Source organism: Echinops telfairi, unplaced genomic scaffold (genome assembly GCF_000313985.2).
Source record: "Echinops telfairi isolate 266 unplaced genomic scaffold, ASM31398v2 ScPeMD7_6;HRSCAF=24_1, whole genome shotgun sequence".
Classification (NCBI taxonomy): Eukaryota; Metazoa; Chordata; class Mammalia; order Afrosoricida; family Tenrecidae; genus Echinops; species Echinops telfairi.
In genome coordinates, this window is record NW_022103903.1 from 6,359,657 (window position 1) to 6,374,712 (window position 15,056).

General features: G+C 37.0%; 1 pseudogene; it reads left to right on the plus strand.

Moving 5' to 3' along the window:
• The first annotated feature begins 2,748 nt into the window (after nucleotides 1-2,748).
• On the plus strand, nucleotides 2,749-3,369 carry LOC101642466 (annotated as a pseudogene).
• Nucleotides 3,370-15,056: the final 11,687 nt, after the last annotated feature.

Here is a 15,056-nt window from a genome sequence, read left to right on the forward strand (position 1 = left end):
ATTTTGTATTTTATCAGTTTCTGGAGTCTTATTTTTGTTCATACTTTTAGTGCAGCATGTATTTCTTTCTTCCATACCATTGGTTCTTGATCATCTGCTCCTTCTTGAAATTGCTTATCTTTAACGAATTCTTTTTGGTACAGTAATTCTGTGTATGACTTCCATCTTTATTTGGTATTTTTCTGCCATTCAATATTTTGCCCATCATATGTTTCAGAACTGCAACTTTAGGCTTAAATCTATTTTATTGTTTTTCTAGCTTGAGAAATATAAACTGTACTCCACCATTTTGGTTTTCTAAACTCAGACCTTTGTAGATTTCATTATAGTGCTTTATTTTGTCTTTTCAGAATGCCCTTGGAAACTTTGTGTCTTGATGATTTATTCCACTCCTTGTGGCTTGTCATCTAACAACCCAGCTCATCTTTTGTCATTGGAATTCCATGAATCAAATCTATTCTTGAGCTAGTCTCCAAATTCACATGGGATATATCAAAGTCACACGTGGATTCTTGTGGACAGATAAATAGTAGTGTGATGTGGGCTCTCAGTTTGTTATACTATGGTGGCTTGTTTGTTGCTGTGAGGCTGGAAACTGTCACTGGTGCTTCAAATGCCAGCAGGGTCACCCGATGTGAACAGCTTTCAACTAAGAACATACAGTGAGGAAGGATTTTGCTGCACACTTTGGAGAAAGTAGCCAGAGAAAGCCTTATTCATAACTTTGAAACTTTGTCAAATAATAAAGGCCTACTGAAGGAAGGCAAATATAATGCCAGATGGTGAGTCCCCTGGTCTGAGGTACCTGGAGTATGACTGAGGAGGAGCCCATTACTTGGAGGGGAGTCAAAAGTGGTGCCAAGAGTGTAGTAAAGCTTGTGGGAATAGGGCCTCCAGGATCTTCGTTCCTGATGGGACTGTGACGAGTTTTTTTGTGTCAACATGACACCCATAAGAAAATATGAGTGGCGTTTAGACTAGCAATCAGGTCGCGGATTGATAACTTCCTTGGAAGGCGTGACCGAGATGAATGGCTCACTGGAGAACGGTCCCTCTTTTTTCTCCCCGGTGGCCCTGGTGATGGGACCAGCCTGCTGTCTGTGCTAGCTGCCCTGCTTCACCACTCACCATAGTGGACTGCTTCGCTGTGCCGTGCTGTCCTTACACCTTGCCTTGTCTGCTGCTTGAAGACCGGCTCCGCTTGTCTTGCCACCACTCGAGGCACTGTACCTTCCGCCAGCCACTTCTCATCACTACACTGCTTCACTATGCTGTCACCACTTCATCTTCCCATTGTCTGCTTCCTTGGCCATGGGAGTTGGAAGGACCTGTAGTTATTAACTGTCCCATGATAGAAGAAGCACACCAGCCTATGCAACCACGAGGTGTCGAAGGGATCAGGTGTAAGGCATCATCAGAACAAAAAATCTTACCATAGTGAATGATGAGGGGAGTGTGGAGTGGAGATCCAAAGCCATTAGTAGGCCACTGGAGATCCCCTTACAGAGGGGTCTCGGGGAGGAGATGAGCCAGTCAGGGTGTGATGTAAGAATGATGAGAAATACAACTTTCCTCTAGTTCCTAAATGTTTCCTCCCCACTCCCACTACCATGACTCGAATTCGATCTTGCAAGTCTGGCTAGACCAGAGGATGTACACTGGTACAGATAGGAACTGAAAATACAGGGAATCCAGGGCGGATGAGCCCTATAGGACCAGTGGTGTGAGTGGCAAAACAGGGAGGGTAAAGGGAGAAGGGGTAGGAAAGAGGGAACCGATTACATGGAACTGTGTGTGACCTCCTCCCTGGGGGACAGACAACCGGAAAGTGGTTGAAGGGAGACGTCGAACAGGGCAAGAAATGACAAAATACCCATTTATAAACTATCAAGGGCTCATGCGGGAGGGGGGATCGGGGAGGGAGGGGGAAAAATGAGGACCTAATGTCGGGGGTTTAAATGGAGAGAAAATGTTTTGAGAAACGATGTACAAATGCGCTTTACACAATTGATGTGTGTATGGAGTGGGATAACAGTTGTATGAGCCCCTAATAAAATGTTAAAAAAAAAAAAGAAAAAAAAAAAAAAGAAAGTAAATTGGACTAAGCTCTCTGTAATGCTGTGTGGACTAATTTGCTGGTATATTTATTTTCGCTACATAAGTTCAGATGAAAGCTGAAGAAAGTTTTGGAAAGTCCATGAGAACCAAAATACAACCTTGAGTTTATCCCACTTGAATTTTGAGCAAATCTCAGGAACAGATTTAATGCATCGAACACTGATGACAGAAGACTTGATGATCTGTGGGGGGACATCAAAGAACATCATTCATGAGAAAGGCAGAAGGTAATTAAAATGATAGGAAAGAAAGAAAAGTTGAAAGTGGATGTCAGAAGAGATTCGAAAACTTCCTCCTAATAAGCGAATGGAAGAAATGAAGAAGCCGAGGGCTAAACCGAAAATTTCAAAGAGCCGTTGGGGAGACGAAATAAAATACTGTAATGAAATGGGCAAAGACTTAGAGTTAGGAAACAAAACAAGATGGACAGCTAGCCAATCAGGAGCGCGCTGGAGTACCGCCTCTGCTCCCATTCCTTGAAACAAGTATCTGACCGGATTTGAGCGCGCCTTTGGGGTCGCCTCTCTCTGGCAGCCAACTGTGGTTTAAAGGAGGTGGCGGGAAGCCCCTGTATGGTTGGAGTCGTCTTTCTGTGGTCGCTTTGATTGTTCACAGTCTCCTAGTATGACGATGTCCGTCAATCCAACGACTTATGAGTCCCAGTTCTTGGGCTTCACACCACAAACTTGCATGCTTCGGATGTACATTGCGTTTCAAGATTACTTCTTTGAAGTGATGCAGGCTGTGGAGCAGGTTCTTGTGAAGAAGCTGGAAGGACTTTCAAACTGTGACATCAGCCCCATCCAGATTCGCAGATGCACAAAGAAGTTTCTTGGCTTCATGAAAGGATGTGTTGATAGCCTTTTTGGTAAAACGGAGCAGGTGTTTTTGCAGTTAATTTTGCACATTCCTCCAAACATTTTGCTTCCTGAAGACAAATTCCAGGAGCTAAATCCTTATAGTGAGGAACAGTTCCAGCTTCTTAAAAAAGAACTCGAACAGTTACAGGAGAAGTATTAGACTGAATTATGTGCTAAACTGGCCCTTCTTGTAGAATTGGAAGAGCAAAACGTTGTCCAGGCCAAACTCAGACAGACATTGACTTTGTTTGATGAGCTTATAAATGTTGGCAGACACCATGGCACTAGTGATTTTAGGGAGAGCGCAGTGTCCCTGGTCCAGAATTCCAGGAAACAACAGGACCTTCAAGGCCATATAGTAAGGGAAGGGGCAAGCCTGGAAACATCGTAAGTTTCCCAACGGTGAAAGGAAAGAACCTGTCAGGAAGAGAAGGACTAGAAGACCCTGGACAATAGAGAAGCAGATCCCACTGGAACCGGAGGAGGAAGCCTGAAACATAACCTAGTATCCTGATGGTTATGTATTTAAACCAGTCTATTTTTCCATTCCTCAGTTCATTTTGGAATTGCCTTATAGTTAATTTATTGTAACTTGTTTATTCAAATTGTAATTTTTTTTCACTCATTCCCCCAACAGGATGCAATTTTAACCAAATCTTATGCTTAAATCAATGGCATCTGAAATTTATTTTTGTAATTATAATCCATGCAAAATGTTAGATCATCCAAGGAAAAGGGAGAAATAGAAATAGCTGTTTGTAAGCTACTGCTTGCCCTTCATCTCTTCCTAAGAATAGAATTTGGAATTCATGTAGAGAAGGGGCAATTTAATTATTAATATTTATAATTAAATAGATATAGGAGGCTTATGTTTATGTGTTTACCTGTGTATATGTGTGTGTGTGCGTGTGTGTATGTAAAGCAGTCCCTTCCCCGATCTTGTTTGTTAAATGTATGATGATTTCAAAGCATTTTATTAAAATTACCCCCCCTAAAAACAAAAAGAAAACAAAACAAAAATGAACATGCACAGGATATCTTAAACTGAAAGAGTTGGAGAAAAAATTCAACCCTCAAATTGCAATATTGAAATATTCCATGGGCAAAATAGCTAATGATACAGGAAGCAGCAAAATACATGGAAAGACTACACAGAGTCACTGTATCAAAAATAGCTAGTGGAAATTCCACCATTTCAGTCAGTAGCATTTGAGCAAGAACCAATGATTCTAAAGGAGGAAGTTCAAACAGCACTGAAATCACTAGCCAAAAATAAGCGTCTGGATTTGATGGAATACCAATTAAAATATTTCAACAGCTGATGAATACAGGAAACATTTACTTGCCTTTGGCAGGAAATTTGGAAGACAGCTAAGCTACTTGGTCAACTGACTGCAAGGGATTCATATCCGTACCAATTCCAAAGAAAAATGACCTAATAGAATACTCAAATTTTAGAACAATATCACTGATATCACATGCAAGTAAAATTTTGCTGAAAACCATTCAACAATGTTTGCAGCAGCACATTGCTAGGGAGCTACCAGAAGTTCAGTGTGGATTCTGAAGAGGATGTGGAACAAGGGATATCATTGGTGAAGCCAGATGGATCTTGGCTGAAAGTAGAGAATACCAGAAAGATGTTTACTTGTGTTTTATTGATTGTGCCAAAGCATTTGACAACGTGGAGCATTTAAAAAAAATTTTAAAAGCTTTGGATAATCTTGAGAAGAATGGGAATCCCAGAACTTAACATAAACTGCTTTTTAATTTTCATTTCTTTTTACAATACATTTCTGGAATTTTAAAAGTATTTGATTGTACAAAAGTGTATGTTGGCTTCTGTGTTTAGAAATATTCATTGTTATAAATAATAGTAGTGCATATGTGTAGTATGCATTAGATATATTAAAACTTATCCAAATTCCTTGCGATCAAATCAATGAGAGAGTTTCATTTTTTTCGTGGAAAAATTCCATTATCTTTTAATTCCAATTTGTATGAACTTTTTGAATCTCCCTCGTATTTTCAATCAAAACAACTTAATGATATCCTAAGAAGAAGCCCAGGTAGTGTTGTGGGTAGGGTTGGGGGTGTTAATTGCAAGGTCAGGAGTTCATATGCACCATTTACTCGATGGGAGAAAGATGAGGCTGTCCTTTCCCATAAAGATTTTCAGTCTCAGAAACTCTATAAAGGGCCACTTGATGATAGTGGGTTTTGCTTGTTTAATTTTGTATTTTCTTTGGATGCTATAATATCATGTCTGTAAATGCACCTCTAAACTAGGAGAATTCATTTATAATTATGGCATTGAAAACATATCTATATAGTATTCTAATAAAATTAGCATTTAAAAGATCTTGTAAGCACAATTTTTAAAAAACATAAAACACCTGTCTTGTGCACAAACATATTATGTAACTAAATTTTCTCATTTTTCCTTTTTCTTTAAATAGGTTGTGTTAGATAAGTTTCCCTAGAGAGATAAAACCAGATTGCTGATAAATATATATAGATATAGATATATATCTATATATATATATATCTCACAAGAAATGAACTGTTAAATTATAAACAGATAGATATATAGCACAAGTAATGAACTGCTAAATTATAAACAGATAGATAGATAGATAGATAGATAATACAAGAAATGAACAGTTAAATTATAAAGCAGTACAAATGGCTCAGTGCAACTCACTCCCGTGAGAAAGTTGTGAGACACTAGCAGTCCTTCAAGTCTTGAGGTTCCATCCGGTAGTCCTCTGTAGAGAGAAAGAGCTAGGCTATCCCAGCACAAGCAGCAAAACAGCCAGGCAGGTCACCAACTGTCAGCCTGGTCACCAACTGTCAGTCCTCAGCTCCAGAGATGTAAATTTCAATTATGTGGTCTTAAAGGGACCTCAACTTACAGCGACACAGCCACAGGCTAGGCGTCCCATAGGTAGTGTAGCCTGTAAATTGAGACCCAGAACAAGTAAGGCAGCTGCACACTGGTCCGATGATCAAAAAGCAAGAGACAAGAAAGGTGAAGCTCACTGAGCCATTTATCTCTCACCCCTTCAATTAATCCCACTTGTGTTTATTGGCCAGACTGGCACAATAAACTAACTCTCATAGGTCTTCAGATATTCCACTAATTTATATACTCATATGTTTTTCTATGATCTTATATATATATATGTAATATGATATATATATCATACTATACCACTAATGCAGTTAGATTTCTCTATATGCTTATGGAGATGAGTTTGTACTTCCTTTTAATCATTATGAAATGGAAATTTATCTCTGTTTATAAATTATATAGAGAGATATATACTATAATTATAGAAAACTTGTATATTGAACTCTGAAATATTAGGTGACATAATTATATACGTGTGTTGTTTATTCAATTCACAATTATATTATAAACCTTAATAAGTGTAGGCATGTACTTTACTGCCATATATTTTTGGTAGCACACAGCACTGTATTACATATAAGTATTCATACACATTTGTAACATTTTTATTCTTAAATATCAAACTGTAGAAACTCTTTCAACACAGAAATACACTAAATAAATTATAGAGCATTTGTGTAATTGATTTCCAATGGATAAAATATTGGTGTTTTTGGTAGGTATGAGCAAGTTAATTATGACTCATAGAGACCAAGATAACAGTGTAGACTTGACCCATAGTATTTTCTAATTGTAATATTTATAGGAACAGAGGGTCAGTCATTTGTCCTGTTGGGCAGTTGAGTGGGTTAAACAGTCAACACAAGCCATAAAATATGCCTGCAGTTGTGGAATTTAATGCATGTGTCTTTATGAACAGGGACAGATAGATAATATAGGTTAGTCTCTAAATTATGATACACTCTTGTTTTGACATACCGCACTTACACACTTACTTTTAAAATACATTTTATTAGTAGTAAAAATAGTACCCCAGAGGGTGTTGCAATATGAAATTTGCTGATGTTATCATTCTCAGAGTGTCTCCTAGATGTTCAATGTTACAATTCACTGATCAAAACACTGTGGTATAGTAGGTTATGGCCTCATCTATAGTGAAATCTGATAGTGTATATAGTCATAACAGATAGAAAGTTGGGCAATGTTCAACTTGTATGTCACATATTCTTTCTCAGAGAGAAATATATGACTGCAGTGTGCAGAGGTAGGGAGAAGATTTAAGGGCTGACTAACAGTAAAGCAATTTTTAAATTCACCCCACATTTTTATCCCACTTTTTCTCTCCACATATTGCTTTCGGAGTTCAGTCCATCAGGCAAAATGATTAATATTTTGTAGTATTTGGATCACAGTGTATGGTGACCTATAGATTTTTAATCCTCATTTGTCAATTTCCCCTACTCCATCTATTTCCTTTCTTACATTAATTTGATAACATCTGTTTCCTTTTTAGGTGGGTTTTACCATTTTAATTGCCATACTATAATTTAGTGACTAAGTTTAAAAATATATAAACTCTAAATCAATTTGTTTCACATATATGCTCAACATCCTCAATATATTCTGCTAAAGAGTCAAGAATGGATGATTTAATAAAAATAGTACAGAAGTGAGGAGAGAATGGGTTCCAGGCCAGGTAATAGTAGAGAACAAAAAACCCCCCAAAACTAGTATATATAAATGCAGACAATAATGATGTCTTCTTTCATATTTGGCTATGTATTACAAGTGCTAATTGGAGATATGGCATATTACTAAAGTCTAGAGTGTTATAAAAACAAACATATGGTGTGATGGTGAAATTAAGGCATGGGATAGTGAGATGGTTAAGGTTTATTGTGCCAACCTGCCCGATAAACACATGTGGGGTTAATTGAAAGGCGGAGAGATAAATGGCACAGTGAGCCTCGCCTTGCTAATTCTCAGGTCTCTTGCTTTCTGATGGTCGGACCAGGGTGCTGCTGCCTTAGCCAGCTCCCTGCTTCAGTTGGCAAGGCTCACTTCCTGCAAGACATCCCTGAGGAGAAGCCACATGGATCTACCAAGATGCAGCCCTGGGTGCTGGAACAGCCAGCCACCCAGGTGCTGGAGACCCCTGCCAGTGCTGAAATGCTTACACGCCCACTGATTCTGCTTTCTTCCTGCAATTGGAGTCATTGCGTGTGTTTTGTGAGATTGAGGAGGACTTTGTGGATTGGTGTCGGACTTGGGCTAATGTTGGACTTGTGGGCTTGGGCAGCACTGGGTTGGGATGTTTTCTTGATGTGCATTTACTCTTTATATAAAACTCTTTCTTATAAATATGTGTTTCTGTGGATTTGTTTCTCTAATGTACCCAGACTAACACAGATAGTGTCTCATGGCCTCTGAAAAATAACCGAACTATGCAGGCTTCTTTGCCTTTCTTGCTCTTTTGCTTTGCTCCAAGCTGAGAATAAGAAAGGGAAATGAGTTTGTGAAGGGACAGAGTTCTCATATAATAATTCAAATTACCCAGAAAAAAATTAAGAGTTTTATTACACAGTAATTAGTATAAAGAGGAATTGTCTAAGATTCATCATTCTCAGACTATCATACCATGGTAAGTTGCCAAAGAAATCTCCTATATGCATGCTTTGTCCTTCTATGTTTGCATTCCCTCTCAGTGCATCATAGGAAAATGACTAAGGGTCAAAAGGATAGTATAGCTTAGACTGGAGAGCTTTAAGTTTAGGGATGTGTGTTAGACTGGGTTGATTAGAGAAACGAATTCCACAACACTCATATATAAGAAAGAACTTTATATCAAAGAGTAATTGCATATTAAGAAAACATTTCATCACAGTCAGATCAAATAAGCCCCATATGAGCCCATAAGTTCTATACTAGTCCACAAATCCCTTTCAGACTTACACTAAACATGCAAGGATGCAAAATGCAGGAAGATCACAGGTCAATCGGTACAACGTCTTGTGGATCCAGTTGTAGAGGAAGCATCTCCAGCGCTCTTGTAGGTCTCAGCATAGCTCAATGTGTCTCGTTAATAGGAAGGCAGAAACAAAGAGAAAGATTCTCGAATGTCTCAGAAATCTCGGTGTGGCTTGTCAACAACTAGATAAAGGAAAAGCGAGATAGAGGAAGTTCCCAGAATCCTCATGAGAAGGCCACGCCCACAAGGAGGCATCATCAAGCTGTGACCTGATGGACACTCTAGACTCCACCCCTACACTTCTTTATCAAGTTGACATGAAATTATGTAACTATCACAGGAAGCATGGGAAAAAACTAGGAGGGAGAGAAAGAGGAAGCCACACTTTGATGAAGTCTGGGCCAATAGTGACGGACGTGGGTCATTATGCCTCTCCTTGATCGCTACAAATTCAGAACATTTCCTTTTTTTTAAGAAAAATATGTTAGATATTTCAAATATATAGTTAATCCTACAGATTACATCAAAAAGAATTAATTAGGTGAGATCTATTTCCCCAAATTCCATTCTTTCATTACAATTTTAACACAGAAGGGGAAAGACAAAACTTCCTTCTGCTGCCTCTGCACACTATAAACTGTAATTTTGATTTATAACATTCTTATTTATAACATTTAATTTATATTATTTATGGCTTAAGTTTTTGTATCCTGTTTAAGATTTTTTCTATTTTTCTTAATTATATTCTATTACATAATATTCAAGAAGTCTTACAGTTCTGGATTTCTATTTATTTTTTCATATACATTAATTGATGTCTCTTGGGGTGAAAATTTAGTTTTATTTTTGTTCTGGGTAAAGATCCAGTTAATGTACTGCATATCATTTCTCAATTGTTTTCAGGCAAACATCTATATATAGCATCCTATATGAGTTGTCCTAATGTGTATTATTTGCCATTATCCTTTAGTTCAAACCTATGTCAGTATCATATTGCCTTAATTATTCCATCATTACAATAGACCATGAAACATAGCAGATGCTGTGTTTTCACTTTGCTCCTTGTTTTAGGATGGGTTTTCTAGAGAAATAAAGTCAGTGTAATATTTAGTATATATAATATAGAAATATATAGAAAGAGAGAGAAATTTATACCAAGAAATTGTCTCACACGGTTTGAGAAGCAGGAAAGTCTGAGTACAGGCAGCTTTCAATCTGTGATTCACATGTTAGGCTGCAGCCTTCTCATCATCTGTACAGCTTTGGAGATGATTGCTGGTGGAAGATCACAGGGTTGTTTACAGAGGAGGAGGAATCCAAGGTCAGGAGGCCAGATGAAAAGTTGCTGACAACTCTCAGGAGTGCGGTAATATAGAAGGCTTTTGACTCAAGTTCAAAGCACTACAGGTCTATGAGCCATATGCACGATCCAGACCCACCATAAAGCAAAGGAAACTTTACCCCAGCATCAACTTATATTAGAAGGCCAAACTCATGAGGAAATTTTCTTTCAAGTACGTTAAGGATGTTATTTGAGGAAAGTTATTGTATCCCACCCTAGTGCTTTACCATTTATCATCCACCCATTCAGAATACCATTATGGGATTAAGTACAATTTGCTAGATCTCCTGATGTACCCCAGGGTTGGTAGGCAAAAGAGTGACCAATTAGCTCAAGATAAAGAGCCTGAGGTCTAAGAGCCAGATACAGGATAGAGACCCAGTAATAAGCAAACAAGCTCTCCACAGTGTCTACTTATGTAGGAAATAGGTCATACTCTTTCGGGAAATTGTTCAGAGTTGTGGCCTGAGTCATGGAGATGTTTTATACTCTAATCATCTTACAATGGGCTGACTATTACCAGCAGATCTCATTATGGAGTTAATGACACTGCATTAAGCCACATCATGGGGGTTACTATGCCTTTTCTGGAAAATGACTGTGCATACCGGCCTAGAACATTTGGCACAGACTTTACTATCATAGAAGGAAAAGGAGGGAAAACAAAGAACACTCCCAGTCTTCGAAAATTAGTTTTGTGCGCGAGTCCCTTTCAGTGTCTAGGCTACCTTGTAATATACTTAGCCATCAGCTATTTATGAAAATCTAGACTTCTAAAACTAATTTTGCAAGCATTTTTCATGAGCATTCTTGTGATCTCTCACTTCTCTGACATGCATGGTGCTTTTGAAAGCAATCATTTCTGAAATAAACTCTGTGTGGCTTCTCCTTCAACCTTTACACATTAAATGCAGCCTAAAATTGCACGATTGAGTGCCAGGTGACTTCTGGTGGAACAGTCTTCCAATGATGCCAATTAAGATTGTATACAAGTGGAACTGAAAGGACTAAGATATTTCATTCCTTCAGATAGTCCAAAATCTGTAATCCTAGAGCTAGATATAAGGATCCTCTCTCCAGTAGAATAGTCTTCTGCTACAACAACTTTAAGAAGGTAATGCCAATAATCTAGATGAGGTAGAAGAACAGGCAGTAATGAATCAGAACTTTGCTACTGTTTAAATATTTCCTTCTAGTCAATTCATCGTTCACTTAATGTCTCTTGTGCTGTGCTCTATTGAGAAACACAGCCAGTAAAACTTATATCTGCTTATCTAAAGAAAAGTCTAGCTCAAGAAAATGGCTCAGATGGTGTTAAAATTAGGCTCTCAAACTCAGATCATGAGGTCATACAGCAAACTACTGGAGGTGAATGAATTCAAGCAGGTGGAATGGCAGGATGCTGAATATACTCAGAATAAACAGTTTTTATCACAGCTTGCTTGCCCAGGAAGAAAGACTAATAGATAAGATAATGGGACAGATGAAGGGACAAGATCTAACAAAAACCGAGTGAGCTTTACATCTATTTAAAATAAGCCATATCTGCAAGGAAACTTCATTTCAATTGATTGGCTGCTCATGGAAGACCCCATGATGGAGATGATTACATCATATTTGAACTCATAAAGGGTGATGGCTGCATGATAGTTGCCAGATCACTGAGAAACGGGACTCAACCAAATTGACACACAACTTTACCTATCACAGTTATTGAAAACCTCTCACTGTGTTTCAGTTATTACCAAATTGCATCAAATGATGGACAGTTGCTTTCACTGGTGTCCTCTTGGGAGCTGGAACCTGGAACTTCACATGTCATCATCTTTTCTGTCAGCTAGAATTTGAATATCTTTGTTATTTGCTCAGTTATAAAAATTCATTTGGAGACTTTAATTAATTAATTATAGCTAATAACCTGTTTTCTCTTAATTCCAGATTTTACCAAAAGCACAAAGTAGTGATATAGGTAAACTTTAGCCACTCTGTTGAAATACAGCTTTTCCTCTTTAGGTAATTCCTTTTCTTATTTCCTGCATGTTGCAAGGTTGTAAGTAAAGAAACTAAGCTTTGACTATAAATAAAGGGATCACACTGTTGACAATTTTGAAGTGATATTTCACAAGAAAATTATGTTCCTGACAGACCATGTGTAGCATATTTAAATTGTTCATCTTTGTGCTGCATGTTAATATGTAACAAACTTTGATATTCTCACTCCGATGCATTTTTTGCATATAAATTATAGCAACTTTTAAAATGCTCAAATGAATAGAAAAATCCATATTTTATGGTTCTTAATGATTTACTCTTTGTGCCTAGAATTCAGGGTGGATATCTGAGTTGTAGTTAAAAGATATGTGCATACCTACATAGAGTAAGATTGAAGCTTACGTCTTGATAGCGAAGAAGCAAAAAACTGAGAAAAGAATGGGGCACATAACATTAAGAAGTTGTGGAAATGTGCTACTGTTGTTAGGAGTCATTCAGTCAGTTTTGACTCATAGCAACACAATGTACAACAGCATGAAACACTGTCCAATTGCATATCATTCTCACAATAATCCCTCATATTGAACCCATTGTTGCGTCTTCTGTATAAACAGTCCTCTCAGTAGGAAAGGCAAGTGAGTTTAAGATATATCCACAGTAAGTATTATCTTGAATGAAAGGATACTGAAAGGAAGGTCTAGCACAGGGGTTCTCAACCTTCCTAATGCTGTGAGCCTTTCATATAGTTCCTCATGTTGTGGTGACCCTCCTACCTTAACATTATTTTTGTTATTATTTCATAACTGTAATTTTGCTACTGTAATGGATCAGGTGACCCCTGTGAAAGGGTCTTTCGATCCCTAAAGGGGTCACAACCCAAAGGTTGAGAACCGCTGGTCTAGCAGATGCTGCTGAAAATTGTGAAAACATTTCATATAAATTAGGAAATCATTAGGAATATTTTAGGACTTTTGATATTATGAGGGAGGTCTCTGACTGATGGACATCTGTTGATGAATAATGAAAAATAAAATGGATTTATTTACTAATTGTATTCCAATACAAGCTTTCTGGAAGAATTTTAGTGGCTAGGTCAGCAGAAAATGTGAAAGGTTTTAAGAAGAAAGTAGGTTCATGGACTATGACATGTCTTCCAGTTTGTCACATTGTGGTGGCTTGTGTGTTGCTGTGATGCTGGAAGAGATGTCACTTGTTTTCAAAAGCCAGCAGGAACACCCAGAGAGCTTCTAGACAAAGTTTCAGAGTAGCTTCTAGGCTAAGAACAGACTATGTAGAAGACATCATCTGCCCACTTTGGAGGAAGTAGCTGGGAATATTTTCAGATACTGAAGGCCTCATGAATGGAAGCAGAACATGATTGGAGAGAGTGCCAAAGGATGGATCCTTCTGGTCAGAGCACACTGGGAAGATGATTGAGGAGCGCTAAGTTCTTAAAGCAGAGTCACAATCATGATGTAAATTCAGTAAAGCCTGCAGGAATGGATCCTTTAGTTACTCATTTGCTCATCAGGCAAAACCAAGAAAAAGTAATTAGTTTACATGGTTTTCTTGCAGTATTTTACTTCCAGTATGTTAAGATGGAACTGTCACAATACATTTAGGTGTGTGTGTTTGTGTGTGTGTGTGTTTTGAGGCTGGATCTTGTTTAAAGAGAAGAATTGTAAATATTTTATTTGATATCAATCACAACTTAAATTTCCTTTATGATTAAGCACTTATTTTAAGATTAGTTTCTTTCTAAATAAATTTAAATAGCTTTTTCAAAAAATATTTTTTATTTTTTCTGCTATACCCAAATATTAACATGTACTTTATTACTATTGTCTGATTTTAAATTAAATACACTTCCACCTTCTTTTTGTCAACTGTTCTTCATTTTATTAACTTCCAATTAAATTTTAAATGACATAATTAGGAAAAATTTTATAAATTATCTTCTATAAATAATCTGAACAGTATTGCTTGAGTATATATTCATTTAGTATCACCACCTCATATACATAGTCATTTGAATTTTATGATAATATAAATGATAAACCAATTTTAAGAGATTATCAGATCAGAAGCTGATATGTGTTCATAACTAATTTCATTCATTTTATACCAATTTTCGGAATTTTTAAAACCTTATTCATTTATTTACTATTTAACTGTGGTTGTAATATCTTCCTTTATTAAATTCTTTGTTTTAATGATTTGGGGTTTTTTACATTTTTTGTAGAAAATTACATTTTTTGTAGAAAATTTCACTTATGTTGATGCATAGAAAATTTTGGCATATCTATTATTTACACTAAGTGAATTTTTTCCAAAAATTTTTGTCGTTAACATTCTACTTTTATATTTCTTATATCTATTTTTAGAATTGTTATAATATTTCAGAAAAGTGCAGTAGAAGATTTATTAACAATGTACAATGAAATATTTTATCCTGTGAATTGATCATTAAAAGTCCCTCTTTAAATGATGAATTGAGGTACATAACTGAATCCCTACTTATAATGGGATTCTCACTTTGTTCATATCACTTACTTTTTACATAGCATAGTGGGTGTGTTTGTTCCCCAAATGGATTTATACAAGCATACATGTTGCCGCAATTTTTTAGTTGATGTTATTTAAATTGTCAATCTGTTAAATACAAGTTTGAAATGATTTATTTTATGCAAAATTAACTAACTTCTTAATAATAAACTAGACATTCATGAGTTGATATTTTGCTTCAATGTAGGCTAAAAGACAGATATTGGGCTTTGTTGCTTCTGGGCTAGATGGCCGCTTGTTTACTTTCAAGCCTTTAAGTCCCCAGACGCTATAGGTCTCGATAGCCGGGCACCATCA